Raw genomic sequence first — 6,606 nt, 5'->3', positions numbered from 1 at the left:
AAATCTAGAAATTACAACAAAAAGGAATTAAACCAATAAAACTAGGGAACATAGAGCAAAGTAAAGCACAATATAACCAAAACTGTGACATTCCCATGTTCTCTGTGACTGGAAACATGTAGATGTCATTGCACAGCAGTAGAAATAGCTCGCAAAAAAAAAAAAAAAATACTTCTATACTGTAGTTACGTTTTAGCTTAGCTCGGATTGCTAGGTGGACAATGCCCGCACCAACATTTGCTTATTGCTAGTAAACAGCTGGATTCCTTTTCTTTTAATATTAAATTCTGCATAGAACAGAAGAGTTCCCCTTTAATTGTTTGTCTTTTTGAGTCCAGAGATCTTAAGCTGACAGGCACAGTTCAATAGTCTGGGTAATGGTCGTAAAAGCTCTGTCTCTTTTGGTCTTTAACATATAACGTAAAAACCAGCTGGCCCTCATTACAAGACCTTTGTAATTTCCTAGGAACTTTCTTGAAACTTGTCAATGCAAACATCCAAAAGTAAAGACTAGGATCTGAAATTGGAATCAGGAATGAAGAGGAAAGCAAGAGCAACGGGAAAAGCAACAGATGTATGTTTGTGTTTATAGGACTTATTCAGAAATTCATGAAACATCTCAGAAGAGATTCAATAGTAAAGCAAAAGTGCAGAGGAATATTGCATTCAGTTTGGGAAAAGTTTTCAAAACTGCCCTGTAAAAAAAAAAAGAAAAAAAAAAAGGTTGACTTGCAAAATTTCACATATAAAATGTTTATATACAGTTGAAACCAGAAGTTTACATACACTATATAAAGAGCACTACCAGCCATGACATCTGAATAAACCTTTCCTGTCTTACATCTGTTAGGATTAACATATTTCTTTCAGTTTTCTAAATGCCAAAAATAATAAAATGTACCCTTTTAAAGACATTTTTTAAATAATTTTCCTGAAGGTCATAAGTTATTCTAAATACACTCTTGCTGAGAACATTATAGTTTCCACATCTTAGCTTGTTCTCATTATGCCATCTATTTTGTAAAGTGTCTCAGTCCTGTAGCAAAACATCCACACAACATGATGCTGCCAAGCCCGTATTTCAAAGAAGCTGCCTAAATTCTGGGTCCCTTTGCTCTGAGTCGTTACAGCACCCAGGACTGAAGCAGACTTGCCCAAATCCACAGTTCTCTTTCAAATATTGTGGATGATTTATTTGGACTTTCTCGTCATGTTACACAAAGACAGAGTGTTTGGTGTGCTCTGTTTGAAGAAAATAAATAGGAAAGTTAACCTATGTATAATGAGTAACTGTTTTCTGGCTCATCCGAAACAAAGCGGACTGCCCATGAGCTTTGATACCCTCCCTTAATATATACCTCGCAGAAACCAGGGAGGGATGAGGGACTCAGATCTTAACCTTTAGAGGCACATAAAGCTAGCGAGAAAATCAACATCCTGTTTCCTAAAGAGCATTTCCAGGATTAACAGATTAATATCTAAGCAAAGTCTTTAAAAAAAAATTATACTTTCATATTTAGTAGAATTGATTACTTTGATAGTCTTTTCATAGGTCTGCCTATAACACTGATCAGATAGATGCAGCTGATCCAGATTGCCGATGCCTAAGTCCTCATCTAAAACTAGTTTTGCACCGAGGCAATTTTTTGACCCTGATACTGATACCTGGCGGTGCAATATTGGCTGATGCCGATACCATACTGACACCATCTGTTTGAAATTGATGTGTGTGAGTCTATATGAAGAACTGCATACTACTTGGATGTAAAATAATTGCCATCATGACTTTGTCAAGCTGCTACCTACCTTTGTGAAGCAGGAAAAAGACTAATACAAAGTAAATCCAGTAGAGTTGTTTATTGCCTACCTGGGATGGGTGAAAATAGTTGAATAAACTTTTGGCTCTCAAATTGGTATCAATGCCCTATTTGTTGGTAGTCGCCGACACCAATACCACCATTATAGTCCTGGTGCGGGGCCCCGCCCGATACAGGCATCGGTACCGGTGCAACACTACCTAAAACCAAAAAAATTTAGCAAATCACCCCAGTTCTAAAGTCCTTACATAGACCCATCCATATCTGTATCACGTACAATAGATTTAAAAAATACTTCTATGTGTCTATAAATCACTAAATAGCTTAAATCCAAAAAAACATCACAGACTTGATGTCAGTGGATCAACTGCCAAGACCTCTCAGGTCTTCTACATCTATAAATGTCTTCTCCTCATACTCAGAATCAAATACTAGAAGGTGGCTTGGGGCTACCCTAAAATGAGATTAAGGGGGACGCTACAGGTGAAACCAGGAAAGCATCTGACTATCCAGATGTGGAAATTTTTAAAAGAGGAATCTCCCCTGGTTATCTAAACTAAAAAAACCTAAATACTTAAATGTATTGTGTATTGTGTATGTACTGTGTATTTATATGGCTAACTGAGTTGTTATTGCAGATAAAGCATAGTTTCAGGGAATTGCCTCGACAGGATATAAACTTTACATTAACAAGCAAATGAGGATATGAATAAACTTGCCTTGTCTTGTTTCCCTTACTTGCATAATCATTGTATTCTTAATAGTGTTATTATTCATTTTAACAATGTAATTAATCATTTTCATTGCCTTTAACAATGAGTTTTATAATATGTCTCTCTTACTATGCCATTGTAATGTACTTCTCTCTCTGTGCTTTTCTTATTGTTTTGTTCATGTAAAGCTTTGAATTGTCTTGCTACTACTATGTGCTTGCCTTGCCCTTAATATGCCACTGCTATGTACCTTTCCCTGTATTTCTTTATTTCCTTATGTCTTATTATGCAACTTTATGGAAATAATGCAGAATTTTTTTTTTCCTTTTACTGAAAAAAGGGTTATTTTGAATATCATAAAATAATGCTAAGTAATGCTAAGTGTTTCAGTATTCTTCTTCATGATGATTAAATAAACTTTAGGACAGCATGATTAGCAAATCACATGACACAGACAAGGTTTGAAAGGCTCACCTTGACTGCCTGTCAGTCTGTTTCATCTGTCTCTGGGAGATATTTTGCTTATCAATTTATTCAGCAGCAAATTTAATAAAAAATGAAGGTCCAATGCAAGTAGACCTACAGCAGCAGGAGTTAGCAGTCAAGCTGACATTTTCAATCTACTGGAAAAATCTTGAAAAAAACCAAACATGTGGGGACCAGAGGTACTTTCCAAATGTTTCCCCAGTGATGCAGATCATTTTGAAATAAAACTCAAGGTCTGAATCAACTAAAAAGTACACATCTGACATGTGTGGATCTAAAATTGAAGGATATGATAAGGCTACATGTCAAAGAAGATATTTATAATTACTCTGAAATGTTAAGACTTTGACACTTTGACATGAATGGAGCTGAGAGGTAACTGCTACATCAATATTCCTTCCTGACTTACAGAGAGCAATTGACACAGCCACGATATGTACAGGGTTTAACGGAAAATGGGTCTTGAAAAAATAAAAAGCATTTACTTAAATAAAAATAGATAAGTGGAAAGAAGGACTGGCATAAAGAGGCAAAATGCCTTCCAGCTTGGCAGCAATTTAACAAATACAAGTATAATTGAACAAATGATGTATAAAGCGCCTACAAAAAGAAAGACATATTTCCCTAATCTTTGTAATAATGTGACATTTATCACAATTACATTTCAGAATAAATTGAATCCAAAATAGTTTTCTGAAAAAATAACATTTTAAACCTTAGAACACAGCAGCAAGTGAAGAGCTACATGTTTTTTCATAGGTTGACCTGGAAGCAGCCTTTCGTCTCTTCAGGGATCCTGGACCAGATGCTGATGTTGAAGCTGAGCTGAATCTCAGTCTCTGCTGGCTTCCAGTGCAGTATGCCAAATCCACAATTGGAAGAAAACTTCATGCTTTAGTAAAAAAGATGATTGCAGCTCTTTGTAGGATAAAAAAAAGAAAAACAAAGAAAACAAAAAACAAAAAACAGACCAAGTTGCCAGAGGCAGGTTAGGCTTTAAGGCCTGGAGGGTGTTCTTTGCTAAGCTGCTGGTGCAACAGAGGTGTCACATAAAAAGACTCCTGCAAAGACAGAAAACAAGATCCATTTTCAGGTTGCAACTAAATTCGGGAAATCCTTTAAAAAAAACTCCTCACTGTGTTGTTAATTCAGAAAAGAAATTGAAATTGATTCAAAATATTCTTTAATGCTTCAACAAAAGGTGGTGATAACGAAAACATGAAGCAGCGCATCAACATACACAGTAAGGAAAGCTGCCGCATTGCATGAGCCAAGCTAATGGGTCTCCTTGAACATTGGTTACAATCCTTTAAATCATATATCTTTAGTATAACATATTCTTGATTAGATTATATAGAATAACTGGTCCTTTCGATGCAGAGAAGCATTGGCTCTACTCTGAGCCCCCTGGGTAATGGGACACCCCATTTTTTCTTTGGATATTCTGGATAGTTTTTTGTTCACGACACTCATCTCATGACCATAGGTAAGGGTTGAAACATAGATGGAAGATTGGATCAAGAACTTTCCTGTTTGACTCAGCTCTTTCTTCACTGTAACAGAATGGAGCAGAGCCCATATAACTACAGATAAAGCTCCGATCTGTCTATCCATCTTCTCCATTGTCATCTCCATTTAAAGTAGAGACACACTTCAAACCTAGCTCACAACTTTTTCTGGTTGAGAACTATGGCTTCTGACTTAGAGGAACTCATGTCCGGTCCTCTTCACAATCAATAATAGAGGTAATGAGGGTCATGGCCTAAACAAACTAACAAAACCACATCATTTACATAAAAGTAAAATAATGACTTAAAAAGCAAATTGCACGTTGATTTTTCAGATAAAATTCAAACTGTTGTCTAATGGCTCTTATTATAAAAGTGCTTTGGCTGTCATAGCAAAGTCAGTTGACCAAAATAAATGATATTTCTTAGCAGTGTCTGCTTTTTTTTTAAGTCGTGTCATCAGATGTCATGCCGGAGAGTCAAATAGTGGGAACTCCTTCAGCCCTGTGTGGAGAGCAGGTAGTTATCAGACGGAGTGGACATGTAATTGATTTCGGTAGAAGTTTCAGGAGTTTATTGATTATAAGCATGGACAAATAAGTCAACAAACTGTTTCTGAATAATGCAGAAATTAATGAAACCTGTTCCTTCAGAGGCACTGAGATACCATCGCTGTAAACAGGAGATCCTGCACGCACTTAGATCACTGATTTGGAACTGTGATTAGAATCAATATGAATCCTAGACAAACTTTAAATAAAGGGAAGAATAATAGATCTATTCTCTCTGGCGGAGCAGCGTGTGCTTGCACAAAAAGCAGCGGATATTGCCCCAAAGGCAGCTGGTGTTCCTTACTCCTTACAGCCCCAACTTTTGCACTGTAATCTGTCTTCAACTTCTAAAAACAGATCACCACCCAAACTTCTCAGAAAGATGCCTGCGGTTAAAAAAAATGGCAAGATGCTGCTGGACTAAACTATTGTGGCAAAATGAGGACAAGCTGCGTCACTAGTACTGTCAATGACATTAATTTTCTTAAACAGCAATAAATGAATTCTCCCCATAGTCTCTCTCTCTTAGGCAACAGGTTCATAAATATAAGATTGTAGTCCATCGTATGTGTAGATGTACACATTATAGTGTCCTCGTTGTCTGAATTAGCATTGGTATTCATTGTTTACTGCTGCAAAGCTGAGCGGACTCATCCAGGTCACGTCACTTACATAGTTTTATATACAGAAGTACAATTTTCTCACACAAAAACCTAAATACTTCATAAAGTCCTGTGGTTTGTTTTTTAATTTGTTATACTTTTCTGGAATGACTATGACCTGTATGACTGAGAATCTTCACCAGCATAGTTCATAAACAAGTACATTTTGATTAAAAAACAATCACATGTATTCTAGTGCTGCACTGATACCGATACCAGTATTGGGAGGGGCCCCCGATCATGCACTAAAATGGGGGTAATCGTAGCGGCAAGTACCAACAAACAGGGCGCCGATACCATTTTGAGAGCAAAACATTTATTCAACTATTGTCACCCATTCCAGGCAGGCAATAAAAAGTTCTACTGGATTCACTTTGTATTCGTCTTTTTCGTGCTTCACAAAGGTAGGAGGCAGCTTGACGAAGCCATGATGGCAATTATTTTACATCCAGATAGTAGGCAGTCCTTCATATATACACACATACATCAATTTCAAACAGATGGAGTCAGTATGGTATCAGTTTCGGGCCAATACTGCGCATCCAGGTATCGGGTATTGGTATGGGGGCCAAAAAATGGCATCGGCGCAACACTAATATTTTCTAAGCACTGATAAAGGTCAGGCTCTGACCTGAAACCTGCTCTTTGAGCTTCATAAGCCATATGCGTTTGTCCCTTTGCAATGCCCTAAGTTCCCGTCCACTGGTACCACACTAAGCATTGTTGATAAGCAGAGGCGTGCACAGACATTTTGGCACTTTTTAGCGCACGTGGAACACTTAATTATAAAAAAAAAAAATACACGCATGTTGAATGAAATTTGACTTTTATTTGTAACATTCTCTAAACGTGAGTTTTCAATGAAAAAA

This window comes from Cyprinodon variegatus, unplaced genomic scaffold (genome assembly GCF_000732505.1).
Source record: "Cyprinodon variegatus isolate N-32 unplaced genomic scaffold, C_variegatus-1.0 Scaffold338, whole genome shotgun sequence".
NCBI classification, from domain to species: domain Eukaryota; kingdom Metazoa; phylum Chordata; class Actinopteri; order Cyprinodontiformes; family Cyprinodontidae; genus Cyprinodon; species Cyprinodon variegatus.
This window is presented reverse-complemented; position numbering follows the sequence as displayed.